The 19,790-nt window shown below is 37.8% G+C and overlaps 1 protein-coding gene across 4 annotated transcripts in view; it reads left to right on the top strand.

The window, feature by feature from the left end:
* Positions 1-19,790, top strand: part of NCALD (neurocalcin delta) — a 369,475-nt gene that overhangs the window by 220,666 nt on the left and 129,019 nt on the right. The window contains exon 4 of one of the 4 annotated variants that reach the window (XM_077846816.1): positions 3,390-3,477. The exons of the other annotated variants lie outside the window; for them this stretch is intronic. The gene's annotated coding sequence lies outside the window, so the exon portion shown is untranslated. The remainder of the gene's footprint in view (positions 1-3,389; positions 3,478-19,790) is intronic. 4 annotated transcript variants of the gene reach the window in all.

Genomic DNA, 19,790 nt, shown 5'->3' with positions numbered 1-19,790 from the left:
ATTCCAACTTCCCGGCATTGACTGGTACGGATGCTTGCTCTGTCTCTTCAAATTGTGATTTTTTTTTCCTTTTGGTGTGCCTTGTAATTTTTTCCTGATAGCCAGACACGATGTACCAGGTGATAAGAGCTGCTATAAATAGATCTTTAGTACTGTTGGTGGTGAGGTTTTTCAGGGAGAGAAGGTGCATCCTATGATTAGGTCTGTCTTTTAGTGAGACTGTGCCTTTGGACTGTGACCTTCACCATGTTCTAGGTTTTTTCTCCCCCTTTTCTATGATGGTGAGAGTGGGCTGCACTTGAGTTTTTCCCTTCTCTTACAGTGGAAGGCTGGAGGAGACTGGATCCAGTATTTCCCTTCCCCAGGTCACTAAGGTTCTCAGAACACTCCAGCAGGTTAGGCTGTAGTTAACTAGTTTACCCTGAGGGCAGGCCTTGTTAACCCGAATGCTCTGTTATATTTCAGAATGGTTCCTTTTCCCCTTTGCATTCTAGAAGCTGGAGAGGATTTTTCTCTGATATTTACTATGAGAATCTGATAGATGTCCTGGATAGAAATCTCAGAGTAATGTGAGGACCCCTCTTTCCCTGGGTCCCCCTAAGCTTTAATTGTCCTCACAGAGATTCCAGCAATTCATAAATTACAATTCAGGTTTTCCTACTCTCACACTGCTTCCTATGGCAGTTTCTGCAGGTAAGTCCCTGCTCAGGGAAGCCAAGACTCTCTGTATTCCCCTGTTCCTCTTTCCAATCTTGGGGGCAGTGGTTTGCCCTGTGTCCTTCCCTCTTCTACAGATCCAAGAAGAGTTATTGAATTCTATTTGTTGTTAGGACAGAGTGGTGATTTCCAGGTTCCTTCCAAATGTGGAAACAGGCACCGAACATCCTCTTTTATATATTTTTTTAAATTTTATTTATTTATTCATGAGAGACACACAGAGAGAGTCAGAGACACAGGCAGAGGGAGAAACAGGCTCCAAGCAGGGAGCCGGACATGGGACTTGATCCCAGGTCTCCAGGATCAGGCCCTGGGCTGAAGGCGGCGCTAAACCGCTGAGCCACCCGGGGTGCCCCTCTTTTGTCTTTTAAAACCTGAGTGAATGAGAAGGTCCAGGAAGAAGCAACTTCAACCATGGATTTGGGAAGATGGCCAATTCTCCCTTAGGCAGCTTTGAAAGAAATTTTGGTCAAATGATGCTTTCCTTTACTGTAGCCGAGGCATTCTTGCCTTAGCAGTTCTGCAAGTGCTTGAGGGTCATATGTTAAAAAGCTAAAGAAACAAAAACAAAAGCAATGAATCTCTTCTCACTGATTTTAACTATGACTCAGATCATTTAAATAAGCTATTTGATGAGAAAGAAAGCATAAATTTAAAATGCCTGTTTGTCTGGTATTCAGGGTATGCAGATTCTGCTGTTGGAGAGACACTGCAGTTTATTGGAAATATCACTGGACAAGGAGTCAAAAGACCCAGAATTAAGCCTTGATCTGTCATTATGTGGTTGCAAACCCTCCTTGTTTCCAAAGTATATTCAGCTGCAAGTAACAAGAATCCTTCTACAGTAGCTTAGCCAAATAGAGGGTTTTTTTAGTTTTTTTTTTTTTTTTTTTTTTTTTTTTCTCTCCCTCATGTAACAGCCTGGGGGCGGACAAACCAGGCCTAGTGCAATGGCTCCCCTTTTTTTAGTTTTGTCTTCACAGCATGTGGCTTTTGTCTTCATGCTTGTCACTTCATGAGTGCAAAATGTCTTTATCTCTGGCGTTGTATCAATGTTTCAGGCTCGAAGAAGAGGAAGGGCAAAGATCAAAAAGCAAGTGAACTCTTTGAAAGAGCTTTTCTGGAAGCTCTACCTAGTTACTTCAGCTTACATGGCCAGGGCTCAAACCATGCCATCTACCCATCCTTAGCTGTAGTTCTTACAGGGCAAATTGAACCAAATCAAGGTCTGTAAGGAAAAACAGCAGACTAGGAACTGGAAAGGTAACCAGCAGTGTCTGCCCCACTGTCTAAGCTTCTATTGGGAATGCTTGTCCCCTCCCCCCAACCCTGCTACAGAGTTGTGTTTGGATGTCAAAATGGAAGATCAAATGCAAGAGCACTTCATATACTTTAGAGTGTATGTACTTCATAAACGCAGTGGAAATATTCTGACCTATTTTCTCAGAGAGCAAACCCAACATTGACAGAAAGTTCCAATTGAATGTAAAGATTTGGGTCCTCAATATGTCTTGAACCTCAGCTCATTTTCCTGTTGACATCTCTAGATAACTCAAGAGCTTGTGTTTTCATGGATGCACATCCTCAAATACCTATCTTCAGATTATTGTCAGACACTGTGGTGGACATTTGTTGATTTCCTCCACAATCATCTCTTTTCCTTTCCTTTCAGTATCCTGAATGACTTTCCATGTGATTTTTCTCTGGAACCATCCTACTCTCACCTCCAGGGATAAGCGTTGATTGGTTTAAAGCCATTCAGCTAAGTAGAGTGGCTAATTCAATGATGGGCAATCAGAACTTGGGACTGCCAGAGTGCTAACAGTATCTTTTTGCAAGATACATACATAGTCTTGAACTGCTACAGCTAGTATTTTTTTGCACCAAAGGGAGGCAACCCAAAGTCGAAATCAATCTTCAGAGAATACCTGTGCCAAGGGAATTGCAGAGAATCAAATGATATAGTGAACCTCTGTTTTCCAAAACCAGCCCTACATCTGGACATTTTTTCTCCAGCTCAATGAAGCAAAATATTTCCTTGTTTTGTTATTACTTGAATAAATGAGTTTGAGTTAGGGTTTCTGTTATTCACAGCCAAAAGATTCCTGAATGATAGTTTCCATATATGCTCCAGGAAAAAATATATACGTTACTTTAAATAATATATTACTTATATATGTATATATTTTAAAATAATATATTACTAATATAGTATATATTTATGTATATATATATATACACATGTATGTATATTATATGTAATATATATCCATACATATATATTAGTATATATATGAGTTTATTCTGAAGTTTATAGCCCTTCCAGGATTAAGGCCATAAGGTCTGAATGTTTTTAAGAAAGCCTGTTTCTCTCTGTAATAAATACCCTGAACAGCATCTATGTAAAGGATTTTAAACTGTGAAATGTTAGGACCCAAGTCCCATACTTTTTGGGGACTGGACTTATCACCCCTGTGGTATAAGACTCACCCTGGGTATTTTGAACCAAAGACCAATTAGGCTGAGATATTTCAGTGTTCTTGTAGGTGTGTTTCCTGTTTCCTGTTTGCAAAGGCAACTACAGAAGAAATAAAAGTAACAGCCTTACCTAAACTGCTTACTGAGCTGTCAAATGTTCAAGTAAAATATTCATTAATTATGAGTGATCTCAGTTGCAGGGCCGTAGAGCTGCTGGTGATTAAAATCTGTCGTGATACCGTGGAAGGCTCTGTGATCCCAGGTGCTGCCTGACTGAATATTGTGAGTTCCTTTTTTAACCTCTCGAATGTCTGGTTAAATTGTGATTATTATTAAGTTATGATTCAGAATGCAAAAACATTGCATCCTGTTGGGTAATTGTGTGTTTATATGTTTGCTATCTGGTAAATAAAAAATGTGAGTTTATTAATCTGCCATTTATCTCTATCACAATGTATACATTTCTACTTTAACTTTTGATGAATTTGTATGTTAGTGACAAGAACACTATGTACCCCTTCTCATTTTTTAAAAAATCTATTCTCTTCCAGTGACTCTGATTAAATGGAAACTTTATTTAAGTGTAAGAAATTTAGTTAAAAAATAATAATAAACAGGGGACATGATCATGAAGTAAAACCCTGATTTTCTTCCTGGAAAAAAAAAGCAATATATATGTGCCCTTCTATACTTTCTAAATCTACTCTTTTGGTATGGAAAATTGAAGAGGATATTGTGCAGCAAGTAAATGGGATGTTTTTTTTTAATTCAGAAACAATTTTTTTCAAATTCTATTATGGTATAATTAGGGCAGCAACATGCACAATAGTGTATTTCCTGTTAAGATAGGAAAATTATTACTTTCCTAATTTGTTGATGTGGGTCTCGAAAGCCATCTCATTGAACATTTAGGAAATTGGCTTTTCAGGAAGCAAAATCTACTGGTATATGAAGTTCTTGGAAATTTTTCAAGATATGCTATTAGCCAGATGAGAGCCAGACAAGATTTATAGGGAAGGTAATAATATGGCTTAGGCCCTGGTAATACTTTTTTATAGCTGTTTATAAACAAGATATGAATATTATTCTAATGTTTACTTGACCAGATAGTTTTAAATGAAGAACAAATAGCAAAAATAAAATAAATATGGGTTAGAACAAAACTTTATTTTGTATTTTCCTGATGTCTCAGGGAAGGGAAATAAGTTGATGTCAAATGAAATTTAAGTGTATTCAGCCCTTTCTCATCCTACTTTCTTTATCCCATTAAGTCTCTGTGGTTTAGGTATTAGATGAACAACATGGCTTATCTGGCTGTACCAAGAAAGTGAAAGTGAAAGGTCTGTATTCCAAACCTGATAGGCCAGTCCTTTTTTTTTTTTTTTTTTTTGGCCAGTCCTTTTAATGAGATACATAGGATAGTAATAAAATAGAGATCATGATAAGCAAACTTTAATTTTTTTTTCATATCATTGAGAACTAAGCCTCAACCCTAATGCATTTCTCCTAGAGGCCAAGGCAGTCTGAAAGGCTCTTTCTTCTTGTGATAGGCTGGTTGAAGTACTTATGATTATCACAACCATAAATATGACAGTAGCCATTGCATTAGTTCCTCAGATCTTTCTGACATCAAACTAAATAAGAAAATGTGTGTTCTTGCTCAAAAGACAGGAAAACATGAGTATGGTTCAACATAAGAACAATCCCCTTGACATGGAGATGCAGAGGATCAATATGTCTGCTATTAGCTTCTGGGATCCCTGTCCCTCCTCAAGCATGCAGATCTCTCTTCTGTGATCTCAAGGCCAGGAGCTTACTGTAGATTCTCTGTGTGAGTGAGCTCCAGCTACACTCTACTTCATCTCTGGTTTATGTGAAGCAAAGAGAGGCTAGGCTATAGGAGTTCATGCTGCATATTCAAGGCATCTTCCAGATCCAAAGGAGTACAATCTGGATGAGAAATTGACAGGAAAGTTCTTGAGGCAGTGAAGGAGCCACTTCCTGCTCAGCTTCTGTTGTCTTGAGAGAGGAATGGACAAGGCAGTGATGAGAATGACCTCTATAACTGAGGCTAAACCTCCTAACTGGGGCTTTCCAAATGGATGACCTAAGTTAGCAAATCTTGCCCCATTTCCTGTGCTTTCAAGAATTTCAGTTATTCTTACCTAGTGACAGAGATCCTGATTGCAATAGATAGGAAAGATATATGTAAAGAAACTATTTTAAGGTTAAGTATATGAATAGACTCCAGGTTTACAATTATTTCCAATTTCCTGTCATCTGGTTATCTCTCTTTAGCTCTTATCAGTTAGAGTCATTTTGTCTGGATCCCCCAAGAAATCCATATTTTCCCCAAGGCTTCCTATGTAAATAGCTTCTCAGTTATATATTACATGGAATTATATTTTTCTCTAGTTTTCTGCATTAAAGACCCCTTTCCTTCTCCTCTTAAAAAATATTATCTTAATCCTTTTAGCCTGGGAGTGTACTACTTTTTATTTTCAACGTCCTATAAATTCTCCTCTATCAAAAACAAAACGAAACAAAACAAAACACCTATTGTGTCAACAGAATATCTTTGTTTCTAGAATAGTAATGGGGGGGAGATTATTTCAGGGGCTGAGAACACAAGATGCCAAATATCTAAGGGATAATTAAAGTATGCTTCCAGATGTTTTCAAATAGAGACAAATACTGATCATCCAAATAATTGATTCCCTGACAACCATTTTCCACACAGTCATGTTCTTAATGCCAAAATAGCTAATAAATTTAGTGGAAAAAAAACAAACCAAGTTGCATTTTTATTAGTATGTAGAAAAGAAGAATAGAAAGAGAGTAATTGATTTTTCAGCAATTTTGCAACATGTTCTGTTAGTGTCATGTACACTTAGGAGCACATAGTTTAATGACAGTAGATAAATGATTTCAATTAACCAAAAAGTGTTGATTAAGTGCCTACTAACCTGGGCTGTAGCGGAGAATGTTATAGTCTAAACCGGACTTGTATATTTGGTAACATAATGTTCCTAGAAACATATTTATTCATCCAATAAATATTTATGGAGTACTTGCTATATGATGCGCACTGTGTTAAATGATGGTGATATTAGTGGGGAACAAGACAGGTATGGTTTCTGCCTATAGTTTAGTGGTGTGGGATGGGATAGAAATGTTAATCAAATAGTTGCACACATTTTACAAATGTGATTATTACTATGATGGGGAAAAAACTAATGGGAAACAGACCGTAAAATACAGGCACTACATTTAGATAAGTGGTGATCAGAGAAGACTTCCCTGAAGAAATTTGCAGAGGTTGGGAACATGGAGGCGAGTGTTCTGGGCAGAAGCTCTAAGGTAGCAGGGAACATAGAACTTACTGGGAACTGAACCAAAGCCAGTGTTGCTGGAGAGCAGAAGGGACGTGATATGAGGGAAAGCTAGAAAGGTGGCAGGGGCAGATCATGAAAGACTTAGTAGAAAATGAATGAACATAAATAGTTTACAACAGAATGAGTCCTATTGTCTTCTATCACCAGTGTGAAAATAAAAGAAGTTTGTGATTTTATAATAATGGTGCTCTTTGGGAGATGATATTCATTCATTCATTCATTCACTCACTCACTCACTCATTCTACCAGTAAACACAAGACAAAAATCCCTGTTCACATGGATCCTAAATTCTAGTGGAACAAGTAGATAACATGCCAATAAGGAAATATATGGGTCTTATAGTAATTTTTGCTTCTTCATGAGTGGTGTGGGTAGTCTCTAGGTGAGATTTTAGAAATAATTTTAAAAAATGTATTATATTGCATCTGAGTGTAGTTATTCCTTCATTTGGTTAAATAAAGTGATACATTCGGGCAGCCCCAGTGGCACACCGGTTTGGCGCCGCCTGCAGCCCGGGTTGTGATCCTGGAGACCCGGGATCGAGTCCCACGTCGGGCTCCCTGCATGGAGCCTGCTTCTCCCTCTGTCTGTGTTTCTGCCTCTCTCTGTGTGTGTCTATGAATAAATAAATAAAATATTTAAAAAAATAATAAAGTGATACATTCTAGCAGTGCTGAGACTGTGCTTAGCACAGGTGTTCTTTATGTTAAGTCACAGTTAAAGACTTTGGAGAAACTCCAAGAGAGGAACATAAGAGAGGAAAGCTGTGAGATTTGTATTCTTGTTTCTGAGGATCCAGTGATACCTCAGCCCATCTTGCACCTTCCCTCCTCTTCTTGGAGTGGAGGGCGGAAGACGATAAAAAGCAATAAAAGACGATAAAAAGCAATAAAAAAGACTTAAATGAAAACAACGGAAGCTAACATTGATGGAGAAGGATCTAAGAGAATATTTCAGAGTTTATTTTAACACAAAGAGTTTAGTATGCATTACTATATACTTAATATACTTTGTAGATTTTGCACATTTACCATCTCTAAAAGAGATTCACATCTTAACAATCAATGTACACATTTGAGGAAAGGTATTTCTTTGCCACATTGCCAAAAGCTGTTATTTAATTGACGGTGCGTCTTAAAATTATAAGTGACTTTACAATTCAGAAAATCATACATATCTGGAACTTTCAGTTTTCTGTCTTTTCTCAAGATCTGCTTGAAGATTTCTTGATGGCAGTGTTTGTATATCTGCATATAAAGTATATATAAAGTATCACCATTGATGGGATTAAATGAGGGTAACTTTGAGAGTCACCTTCAGATCTTGCTTGCAGAAATCAAAGGATAGTTCATTCCTGCAAAGGGAGGCATAATAATTATGTGTTTTGGTGTCTGGGAATGTCCTTATTTCTGAAATTCAGATTGCATGAATCAAAGTGATGGTTTCCATGTATGCCAAGAAGAATAATGAAAATGTTAATGGGATCCTTTAGTACAGGCTTTCTTAACTGCAGCACTGTTGACATTTTGGATCAGTTCCTTCTGTCACCAGGGACTGTCCTCTGCAGTGGAGAATGTTTGGTAGCATTCTGGTCCAGTGGTATCTCCCCGTCATGACAGTGATTTCTAGTATTGCCAGATGCCTCCTGAGAGGGACAAAGTCACTCTTGATTGAGAACCACTGCTTTAGTATATCATAATCAGTGACTCCCAATGCTGTGTTCTAGCTTTGTATTATGGTTGTATTGCAAACACGGTCAATCCTAAACATATGGCTTTCAGTTTAGTGGGATAGTATCTTTATTAACCTATAGTTCTTACATAGCAGTTAAAAATAATATTATGAAACCAGAATTAGAAGGGTAACTAATTAGATTTTTACCCAAACATATGAAATCCTTACATGGTAATACATTTTTCTATGGGGGAGTGTGCCTACACTTTGAGAGGCTTGTTTTATTTGTTAAAACCTTATAAAATTTTACCCTCAAAGTTTAAAACTTTAAAACTTAGTGGCTTACCTCTTTTTAAAAAAATATACATTTATGGGAATCTTAAAAGGACTCCAACTCAGTCAGCTACAAGAATTAACAGGCTTTTGGTGACACATAGAAACTTAAATGAGGCACATTTAATGAGTGTAATTCTAGTTTTATGGGAAGATGAGAACAACAGAGGGGGAAAAAAGTGCCACTCTTGTGTCCTTTAGTGATGGCACTTGACATTTTAGGGTAAGTTATTACAATAATATATTGGTTTAATGTTCCCTTAATATCTGTGGTTTAATCAAAGTTTCTGAAAATGGGAAGAATGTGTCTTCTCTCTGTCACTGTTAAGCTAAAAAATGGCATTTCAAAATCATTTCAATCATGCATGATTAGATCTTCTAAAGTGGTGTTTTACTATGCTGTCATGCCTGGGAAGACTTAATATTGCATACATTTACTTAGACATGTGACTAATATATAGCACCATTAGGGCAACTATTTTTTCAAATTCCTTTTTACTGTTATTATTTACTTTACCTCAAGGCCTCCTGCCTCAAAATGTTGCATATAGTTCAGATGAGGACCAATATTATTTTATAAAATAGAGCTTTCTTTTATTTTCCTATCTTGCTCAGGAATATTTAAAAACTACCAATTGTCTCAAAAATAAAGTTCAGTTCTTTTTCATGGTATTACAAAGCTTTCTACCAACTGACTACAATCCCCCTTTTCAGATTCCTCTTCTTTACCTCCGTTTGCTCCCATCCCCATATCTCTCTCTGACAGCAATGAACTAGGTGGCCTGAGTAGCATAACGAACATCTCCTTGCACTTTTCTGCGTTCATAGCTTTTCTCATGCTGTGATCTTTAACCCTTGAAGTTCAAATTCATGCTAAAGAATCATTTCTTCCGTGGAACTTTGCCAAATATTCTCAGTTGGAATTAAACTCTCTTCCTTTCTCTTCCTCTCTTTTCTTTTTTTTTCTCTCTCTCTCTCTCTCCCTCTCTCTTCCTCCCTCCTTTCTTCCATTCCATCCCTCTTTCTCTCTTTCCTATAATGCTTGGAAAGCCCTAGAGTAGTGCTTTTCAAACTATTGATGGGGAGGGCTAGATTTTTTTTTTTTATTTCCAATCCTTTGCATGCCGATATGTATCCTCTTGTCCATGATCAGTACTTAGACCTCTCTGTGTAAAACTTAGTATGCAAGTTCTGCATATACCCCCATCTATACTCCATTCAATGAGATAAGTCCACTCAATCACGCATTTGGATGTTGCAGCAATGTCTAACTACTGTAAAAATATCTAAACAGGTACTTCCAATATCTGTAACCTGTCTTGTTGTGGTCTGATAAGAATTGTTCATGAGGTGGTTCTGGTCCACAGATCACACTTAAAATAGCACTGCCCCAGACGATAAGCTCCAAGAGGACAAGGCCTGGATCTGCTTTTTTCATCATTATAATTCCAGCCCCTCGCATTGCCCATCACATAGTAAGCACATTTATTAAATGTATAAGTATCATGCTATAGATAATAGCACTTGTCTCCAAATTAGCTTGGATCAGTTCTTGATCAATTTTTAACATCTACAGGCTTATCATACCTTACTTATCATACCTTACTATATCAGAAAATAGGAAGGAATGAGAATATCAGTCTCATTTATTTAAAAAAAATACTTCTCTTTAGTTTAAAAGCTACTGAAATAAAGCATACCCCCTTCTTCTTACTGCTGGTATGGCTTTTATAAGTGAAGATCACTTAGTAATTTAATTTCCTCTCACTGGATGTTGCAAAAACTCACTGAATTCAAATTCACTTAAGTAAAATAATAGGAGTTTAACTTAGCCTGTTAAACAGCAATATTGAGAAATTGTCTGATAGAAATGTATTGCTAGAAGAAAAAAAAACCACAAAAACAAAACTATATTTAAAGCCTTTCTTTTATGCTGCTCAAGGGGACACATTGAAAGTCTTCAGCAGTCTAAAATTGTATTTCTGAAAATGAGCACCACATGGAGGTAATTTAACATCTACCACTGTAATTTCTACTGGGAAAAACACCTGGGACGTGAAGAACACTTCAAAATTTAAAATGTAAGAGATTCAGAATAAATTACTTGATGATGCTATTTGAACATAGATTTCTAACTTTCAGTAGTTCAAGAGTATCTTTCTGAAGTGGTAAGAAGTCACTGCAGTTGGATTCTTTTTTTTTTTTTTTTAAGATTTTATTTATTTATTCATGACAGAGAGAGAGAGAATGAGAGAGACAGGCAGGCAGAGGGAGAAGCAGGCTCCATGCAGGGAGCCTGATGCAGGACTCGATTCCAGGTCTCCAGGATCAGGCCGTGGGCCGAAGGCGGCGCTAAACCCCTGGGCCACTGGGGCTGCCCCTTTTCATCGAATATTTCATTATTTTAAAGTTAACAGCCAAGAAAAACAAGGACATTTACTATATGGTTTCCCACCCTTATTAACCACTTATTTTTCCATGGAACATTTGTTATTTCTGGGAAACATATGGCATATGACCAGAACCATAATTTGTAACAGTTTGATGTTATAGGAATTCAAATTTTGGCAATTTCTAGCTTCTTTAGATCAGTGGCTTCCTTTGAAATATAAAAGCAGCAAATACAGATCCTAAGGTTCCATTCTGAGTTAGTTATATCCTCCTTTACAAACTGAAGTATTTGCTTGTTTTGACTATGGAGGTATTTGAAGATTCTTACAAATGTTTAGATAGTTCTGCTCCAGATCCAAAAGGTGCCAGAAGGAGGCACTGTTTTAAGCAGTTTGCATATATCAACTTACTTAATCACTGCAAGTAGAGCCAGGAAGACATTAATTTGCCCAAAGTCACTTCAATGGGAAATTGTGCAGTTGAGATTTACCTTAGAAAGTCTGGTTCCAGACTCTGTTCTTTCAGAGAGTAGAGTCTCTTATGCAGCAGTGCTCATCTAAGGAGATGAAAAATTCCAGCCTTCCATTGATAGAATCCTTCTGAAGAGGTTATTTTCTTGCAGACTATTTCTGCCTAATACTTCTGGGGGGAAAGGGGCAAGAAGCCATTAGTGGGCAGCTCATTCTGAGCAACATTCTAGCATCTATAAACCAAGGAGTAGTTGTCATCAACACAGGATCTGGGACTGTCTGCAGAGTTGGTCACCCTCACACAGAACCCCCCACAGCAGCATTATCTTTGAATCAGAAGGATGGATATCTGTAGAATGACTGTATTACAAATCTTTAAGGGTATGGTATTTAAAACTCACAATTTTCAAGGACTCATTATCTACACATATATAATGACCAAGGAGAGGAATTCCGAGGAAAAAATGTGTGCTTATTTATCAGTTCATGTACTTTTTTAATTTAAGATTTAACCGTGGGAGATGGGTTAGCAAAGAACCCTTAGACTTTCCAATAGGACATACACCACTGAGTTCTAAGATTCATCCCAGCTAGAGGACAAAGGATAATCATTTTTGCTTTGAGTTAGAAGCCATGGTTGCTGAGGCCAATTATTTGCAGAAGCAAGATACAGCATCTCATCAATCTCAAAATGTAGTTTGTCATCCTTTGTTACTAATGGAGTTATTAAGGACTGAAAATGCAGCATTGCTTAGCAACATGCATCATAGTTATTTACTTTTTGGAGCAGCAGCAGCAACTAGTTTGTCTTATAAATGTCTTAGGGGCTATTTTTATTTTCCTTTTTATCTAACCTTGCTTGTATTCATTGCCACGGTGGTAACCAAAGTGCTTACTGTGGCTTGGTAGGGTGGGTTTAGGTATACTCCCTCAAGTACAGAGATCAGCCCTGAAAGTTGGTATTAGTTCAGTCTAGAACCAAAAGGAAATTAGGCTATAGGTAAGAAAAAGTAGTGAAAGATTCCCACAACTATAATATTCTATAGAAGTCTTCTAATTTCCACTGCTGGCAAGTATGTGATGGTGGTGATGTCACCCCTGTGAGATGTGGGAACTTGCCCTAATACTCTTCAGACTTCTTGTTTCTTTCGGACAATAGGAGAGTCCATAATAACCAAAAACCATACAGGAGAATCCTTATTTCCTCCTAAGAAAAATGTAACCAAAAAACCCCCAAAAGAAATCATCTTTATTTCCTCCTAATGAAAATGTAACACTTTCACTAATAGCAGTGTTAGCACTCTCCTACCATTTACACTTCTCATGTGTATTAGAGAATGAGTTGGTGTCTGGGGAAAATTTGACCTTGAAAGACTTCTGCCAAAGCCCTCCTTTCTTCTCCAAATTGGAATAGTAACTGTACATCTGAGAATCCTGGCATTCTTTTACTGTCTTCACTTTCTCAGCCACCATAGTCATCCTAGATGGGTCACTTCAATCTTCGTGTTCTAAGTTGCCCTCTGTTCTGATGATGAGTGAGAAATCCCAGGAGTTGGGGCCATCTTGCAGGAAAGACGGTCTCTGAAGAGGCTTGAACAATTGTGGGAGGAAAGAGGGGCCAACATTTTCCCATGAAAACAATGGGGAAAGAATCAGTTCAGTGCTAAAGAACAGAAGCAGCCATTTAACCTGGAGGGGGAGATGTTCCACTTGTGACTGTCACCCAATGATTGATGTTCAATCCCGAAATGCATGGAGGGGCTTTGAGGATTTGAATTAGTGAGCAGACTATTCAATTCTTTGCCCCTTTTGGGGAAGGGTCCTGGAATGTGTGTATCTTCTTCTTGTAGTTTTAGTTTTCAGTCCTTTCCACATCTTTGGCTTTGCTTTTCCCTTATTGTGTCCTAGAATCACTAATTAATTATGGACCTAGATCCTTCTGTGCACTTGCAAATTGGATGTTTTGGAAAATTGCTCCATGCTGGCTTAAATAACTAGACAATTAAAAGGCTGAGAGGTGCTGGGAAAGATAAAGAGGCCATGGCCATAAGAAATCCATCAAATATCACCCAAGATATCTGTTACCCCAGTAACCAAGGGAGACAGCAGTGGGACAGAAGAGTTAGGAGAAAAAAACTCCTCACAATGAAGTGCTGAAAGGGACAGGGTCAGCAAGAAAGTCCATTGTTGAGAACATTTTCACGGAAGGAATTTTGTTTGAAAGTTGTGTTGGGTGGCAGCCCTGGCCACCTGGTGCCACCTATTGGGGAGGTAGGGTTCCCTAAAAACAGGAGGAAGGGTCAGTACTTTGAAGTCTGACATACTGACATCTGTGTCTGGACAGTTTACTAACTGTAAGATTTGGAGCAAGTGATTTTACCTCTCTGAACATCCAGCTCTTCATCTGTAAAATGAAAAATTATAATGCTTGTCTCATAGAATTGTGGTGAGGACTAAGTGGGATCAAGTTGGTGAGTGTCTAGACCACTTCCTGGCACACAGCAGACTCTCAGTACTGACTAGCCATTATTATTATGCAGTTGTATTTTCAATTAATGATGTAATTATAACAAAGACATTACCATAGATAAGGTACTCAGCCTGACACAGCTCGGGAGGGAGGGGTTGGCGTTAAAATACATTGTAGGAGAATCAGTATTCTCATTCCTTCCTTTCTACTCTTTTTTCTGGCCAGTTTTTTTTTCTCCCCTTCTCTCTCAGCCCCCTCTCCTTCTTAGGGAGAGGAGAATAATTTAAAAATTGAGTAGGAAAGTGCAGCTCTTCAGCTGGGGGCTTTGGTTTGGGGAACGAGGCTGACAGACCACAGTTGGCCAGATAACCCATGGAAATCATTCCCAAAGTACATCCTATCATTCTGTGTCACTACTTATTTGTCATTTAGATATAGGGTAATTTGTAATTCAGATTCTAGATTTTTCTCCCTCATTAGAATGTAAGTGTCCAAGATGACAAGGATTTTTGTCTCTTTTGTTCCCTGTTAATTCTCTAGTGTCTAAAATTAATCTTTGCACATGGTATGTGCCCAGTGAATATTAGTTTGAGGGATGGTGAGAGGGAGGGAGGAGGGAAGAAATGAAGGAACGAAGGAAGGAAAGACAGATGAATGAACTTTACCTAGCAGATCTTAAGGCCAAAAAGAAAAAAAAGTGGTATTAGAAAGGAAACTCTCCTGGCTAGTCTAACAGGTTGGCAGAGGAGGCCTATAGGTGTTCAAATAGCAAACATTTAGTGAACACTTGTACCTGGCACTGAATCGGATGATAGCAATGTAACAAAAAATAAGATACCATCTTTGCTACCAAGGACAGAAGTCTCGGAAAGATCCAGATGGTCTTAAATGCAGTATTACTGGGGATCCCTGGGTGGCTCAGTGGTTTAGTGCCTGCCTTCAGCCCAGGTCATGGTCCTAGGGGCCTGGGTTCAAGTCCTGCATCAGGCTCCCTGCATGGAACCTGCTTCTCCCTCTGCCTGTGTGTCTGCCTCTCTCTCTCTCTCTCTCTCTCTCTGTGTGTGTCTCTCATGAATAAATAAATAAAATCTTTGGGAAAAAAATGTGGTATTACTAAGATAGCCTTTGGAGTAAAGTGGATAATTTGTGTGTTATCAGATTGTAAAGGGTAGAAAATATTATCAAAGTATGTAAGTGCTGTTTCCTAGGGCTGCCGTAACAAAGTATCATAAACTGGTAACTGAAAACTACAGAAGTTACTCTTTCACAGTTCTGGAGGCTAGAAGTCTGCAACCAAAGTGTTGGTAGGACCATGCTCCCTCCAGAGGCTTTAGGGAAGAATACTTCCTTGTCTCTCATCTCTGGCAGCCTCCAGCTATCCTGGGTTTGCGGCAGTATAACTCCACTCCCCACCTCTGTCTCCATATGGCTGGCTTTCTTTTATGTCTCTGTCTTCTCCTTTTCTTCTAAGGGCTCTAGTCATAATAGATTAAGGATATTCCAGTATGACCTCATCTTTATGTCTGCAACAACCTCATTTTCAAATCAGGTCATTCTGAGGTACTGTGGGTTAAGACTTCAACATATCTTTTTTGGGGCACAATTCAACCCATAATAGTTGCTAATATAGGATTTCAGAGGCAAGGTGGAGCCTTTAGTTGACACTGTGTATCAATATTAGGCCAGTTGATTCACAGTAGCTCTGGGGATATCAGTATAATCTTATATTTATACTGATATATATATATATATATATATATGTATACATATACATAAATACACACACTTATATGTGTGTATATATGTACATTTATACAAATAAATGCATATGTATGTATGTGTGTATACTCATATATACTCATATACACATATGTGTACATATTTTATATATACAAATACACAGAAATTAATATTGATAATTATATTTGTATATATGTAGGTTCATATACATGTATATATTTTCTGGCTGTCTATTGAGAGAGCCTAGAAGCAATGACACGCCAATAAAAATGAACCCATCCACCTCCTACATCTTGGTTTCTAAATACCATTCTCCAGTCAAAGAAACCAAGTTTCCTTGAAGGAATGGCTGATTTTAGAGCTAAGGCAGAGAAAATGCAAGACAAATTTGGAGTACCTTATAATGCTAGAAAGTTTGAAAGTGCTAAAGCCCCCCCACCTTTTTTTTAAGATAGAGCATGACAAAAGGATAACAGGAGTCAACCTTAAAGTTCTCTATAGACAAAGCTGGAACAATTTTAGCAAAAATAAGTGATAATAATGTGAGATTATCACTGAAAGAATAAAATAAATATTCACGAGTCCATAGAGATATAAATAAATGATTAAATAAATAAATAAATAAATGGAAGAAGGAGCATTTTTTTAACAGATGAATTCTAAACTATAAATAGAAGAAAATGGGCAATATAAGATTGTGATTAGCTATCACAGCAATAATTGCTGCAGGCAAGATGTACTTGTGAATCTTAGGATCAGTTGGCAAATATTTAAGGAGAAAGAGAATATTTGCATAGCCTCAATGTATTTCCCTAAAAATATTTACTAATTACTGTGATAGTTTTAATGTATGTCACAGATTCTTTGATAGTTCTTCATCCAGGATGTGGAGCTTAATTTTCTGTGGGTGTAGCCTGGACTTAATGACACACTTCTAACAAACAGAACATAGAAAGGAAGAGAGAAAATTTTCAGTGGGTAAACCTCATAGACATCACCTTAAGGAAGTGATCAAGGTTAATATCACTGTTGATAAGTCATACTGGTGGCATTTATCTGTTAATATGATGCAATGAGAAGGGCACTTCATCATGGTTGTATTCTTTCCCCAAATCCCTGATCCCAGTCTAATCATGAGATGAACCCAATTGAGGGAAAGTTTGCATAATACTTGACCTCTTCTAAAGTGTCAAAGTCATGAAAACAAGACCAGAAGCTGTCACAACTTGGAGGAGACTCAGGAGAACTTGTGACAAATGCAGTATGGTATCCTAGGCTGTATCCTGGAAGAACAATGAAATAATTAGGGGGAAAAAAAAACCAAACTGAGGAAATCCAGAGAAAGCCTGTATAGTTTACTTAATAGTGTTTCACCGATATCAATTTCTTAGTTTTGATAACCACACCATGGCTGTGTAAAATGTTAGCAATAGCTGGGTAAGGGGTATATGGGAACTGTCTGTACATACTACCTTTGCAACTTTTCTGTAAACTAAAATTATTCCAAATAAAACATTTTTTCCAAAATAACACATTTTAAAAGAGGGCTCTGAGAAGAGAACTCTATGATAGCAATATTATCAGAATTGTCCTAGTGACAGTTCTCTGCTTATGTCACTTCCTCTGGCTCTTTTGTCTGGAGGAGATACAACTATTAGCTCCACCTTTTGGCTGAATCCCCCAAAAGTTGTCATACTGGCCTACAAGTCCTGATATAATCTCCCCTGCCACCTTATATTGCCTCTCTGATTTTACTTCCTGCTACTCCCTTAAATCTAGCTAGATATAATCAGAAATAGATAAGACTTGGGGGTGAGAAAGACTCACCTGTCAAGAACAAAGTAGTAGAAAGATTTAGAATGAGCAGACTTTGGGCTTTGAGTTCTAGTTCCGCTACTATTCACTGGGATGATACTAACTAAATCATGTCACCTCTCTGTGCTTTTTAGCTTTTAAACTGAAAGGATTTTATCAGAGTGCTTCTAACTCTAAATCAATGGTAATATTATCTTTGGTTATAGCAGGATAAGAGTTTGATTTATCCATTCAGAAACATTTCTTACATATTTTGGTCCCTGGTGTGAAATTGTGAATCCCAGCCTCTGTAACAGCTGCATTCCCACCCTCTGCCCTAAGCTCAGGGCTTTGCAAAGAAGGAGGAAATATGGCCAGAAGCTGACATCATGCCCTGTTCTTCTTAGTTTCAAATCATTTCCATTAAATAGTGTTTCCCAAGCTTTAGTCGTCTGTGTCCCATCTTCATGATTTTTAACATACCCACAGTCCAACTATACTATTTTTACCTAATATCTTTCTTTAAAACACTCCCTTTTTATATTTGAACTTACATTGCCCTAAGCCATAATAGCTGTGAAATTACAGATTTGATATGCCAATTGTATTATTTATAATGCATATTACAAACAGACAACCCAAATCTACCATAACTATGCAGTACCTAAAATTTTCTTGAGTAACACTAATGATATGCCCAAAGGAGAGGGAAGAAGTAAACAAAGGTATTTTTCTGGCTTAAAAAATGGGAGTGAATAGCAGAGGAGAGTGCTAGAGAGAGAGTAGCAGGAAAACAAAGGGGTGGGGTGGGAGGAATACCGGAGGGGAATACAGTTGCTCACAGAAGCAGAGCGTAAAATGAAAGGTGAGAGACTTTGCAGAGACCCTCCTTTTTTTTGTCTCCCAGACTCATTCATGGTATGAGAACTGATTTGATACACTCGAGGAGCAGCTTGAAGGGGCAAAGAAATGGTATTCCTCAATAAACTTGCTGCTAATGGGATTATGCTCTGAACATGTGAGCTCTTCCTTGATACATAGCTTTGGCATGAAAAATTAATTTACTGTTATCAGACAGAAGGAATTAGAAAGATCTAGGTTTTCTCTAACATCCCTTCACACTTAATAAAGAGAGGGAAGGACATTTGTTTGCCTTTATCATTATATATATATGATTGATTCAAACCCACACATGTGCAAGGGTCAATCATATTTAAAGAGCAAATATTTTCTTTAAAAAAATCTGAATTCCAGAGGATTAAAATATCTCTGTTTGAGAACATCTTCCCTGGCACACAGCTAAAGTAAGTGCCTGCAGATGGTCACAGCCCTGTTGTATGTGTGTTGGAGGGATGCATGGTATTGGAGTCCAACACGCATTGCATTGGACTCCTATAAAAGCTGCTGAGTCCTAATACCATAGAATTTTGTTTGCAGGGGTAAGAGGGTTATGTTAGGAGCCAAGTCAAACGCACAAAAGCCAATCAGATTGGCCAACCTTCTGTATTGCTTTGTATTTTTCCAGCTTTTTCTATTTAAAAATAGTGCTCTCTAAAGGGGAGTACAGATATGGTTTCTATCTTTTCCAAAAGAGAACAGGAACTAGGAGGCTCAGAGAAGACTGGGTATGGGCCATACATTCAAGAGAACAGAGTCAGCCACAAGACAAGAAGCTCTTTGTCAAGCTGAGCCAAGAATGCTATTGATTGCCCTATCCTGGAATGAGATTAGGAAAAACCCAAGAATTAAATTGCCCTCAATGTACATGAAATGCAGCCTCATATACTGTTCTTCTAAAACCTCAACTAGGATATTTATAATAAGGTTTGGTTTCCTTCCAGACTTAAAAGAACACTCATCTGAAAATGTATTTTCTGGTCAATTTCTGCCAGATGTTCTTTAAGTAACTTACGAAAACTTTTTTCTTCTTTTTTCTTTTGGAGCACTGTCCCTTGGATTTCCCTTTCCTTTTTACCTACTTATTTTCTCTTCTACATTTTATAGTTGGCTCTCTTTAGAGGCAGAACCATGGAGAAACTATTTCTCCAGACCTTTCCTCCTCAAAAGGAGAGAGAAAGAAAGAGAACACACAAAAGCACTTTTCACATGCCTTGATTTTTCAGAATTTTCAAGACCATATCAAAGTTTGGACCCAGTCAAACACTTGTATAGAGTCTTTGAATCTCAGCAGCAGCTATGGTGAGTCAGCCTCTTCCAGAAGAGTATTCATCACATGGTATGACCACTGAGTTAATGTACCTCTGACAGCTCAGCTCACAGACCTTGGCTGGATCCTGGAATGATTCAAGCAAAGTAACAACTTAGAT

The sequence above is a fragment of the Canis aureus genome, chromosome 14 (genome assembly GCF_053574225.1).
Source record: "Canis aureus isolate CA01 chromosome 14, VMU_Caureus_v.1.0, whole genome shotgun sequence".
Classification (NCBI taxonomy): Eukaryota; Metazoa; Chordata; class Mammalia; order Carnivora; family Canidae; genus Canis; species Canis aureus.
Note: the sequence above shows the minus strand (reverse complement) of the source record. Positions and strands in the feature narration are given on the sequence as shown.